The sequence below is a fragment of the Microtus ochrogaster genome, chromosome 6, assembly GCF_000317375.1.
Source record: "Microtus ochrogaster isolate Prairie Vole_2 chromosome 6, MicOch1.0, whole genome shotgun sequence".
Taxonomy (NCBI): Eukaryota; Metazoa; Chordata; class Mammalia; order Rodentia; family Cricetidae; genus Microtus; species Microtus ochrogaster.
Genome location: NC_022013.1, coordinates 60,241,925 through 60,243,209, shown reverse-complemented (window position 1 = coordinate 60,243,209; position 1,285 = coordinate 60,241,925).

Sequence of the window (1,285 nt, the reverse complement as noted above, 5' to 3'; positions counted from 1 at the left end):
AAAAAAAAAAAAAAAAGTCTTGTTCTTGACCTAACTGGTGCCCAAGGGAATGACGAAAGGACAGACCCAGAAAAGCTGGAATGGGTGTGTGCTGTGCTCACTCAGGTACCTGCTGCTGCAGCAATCCCCAAACAGCTGAGTGAGGAGGCGGAGTTATGGTAAACAGCGGCGTGAGGAGGCGGGGTTATGGTAAACAACTGAGTGAAGAGGCGGAGTTATGGTAAACAGCAGAAGGAATTCATAGAGGAACAGTTTCAGGTTGGGGTCATCCTGAGGAGGAAGCTATGGTTGACAGTTTCTGCACACACTGTCGACAGTTGCACTTGAACCAGAGAAAGGCTTTGCTATGTCTGTGAGCCTCATCTGGGGAAGGCTTTGCCATTCTCCTACGTCTGAGCCATTGGTGTCTTTGATAATGGCCATGCCCATGCCAATAATACACAATCACTCAGGGCTCCCCTACTCCATGCAGGTCATCTGAGAGCTGAGTGCAATATTCTACCCGACTTTTAAAGAAAACCACAATATATCTCAGGTTATTATGTAAAAAGGAATGGTAACACTTCTAAATTCTCCTTATGAAGCCTTTATTGCCCTGCTACCCAGGCAAATAAAGAGAATTACAGGCTGATCTCCCCATATGGACATAGATGCAAAGATTCTCAATGGAATATTTTCAAATCTGATTCAAGAACATACCAAAAAGATATTTATGGTTTTATTCCAGGCATGCAGTGTTGTTCAACATAACTAAATCAGGAAATGTAATTCATCACATAAGTGGTCCTGTGCTTAACTATATTGAAATCAACTAACACCCAAGTTTCTGGGCACACCTGTGGGGATATTTCTTGATTGGATCATTTGAGGTGGGAAGGCCCACCCTAAGTCTGGGCCACACCTTCAGGTGACACTCTACATAAAAGAAATAAAACATGGAAGCTTTTTGCTTTTTTACCCAGGTTCAATTCCCAGCATTCACATGACAGCTCATAACTGTCTATAGCATGCATTTGACTGAATAGGCATACATCTGACTGAATAGACATGCATTTGACTGAATAGATATGCATCTGACTGAACAGACATGCATTTGACTGAATAGGTATGCATCTGACTGAATAGATATGCATTTGACTGAATAGGTATGCATTTGGTTCTGCTAAAACACTTAGGACTCACTCTGAATTTTAGGTGAAAAAATATTTTGAGTATACAGAAAAGGGCCACAGGAACAGACACCAGTGAGCCCATGGACCACTTATCATGATTAACTCCCATCTCC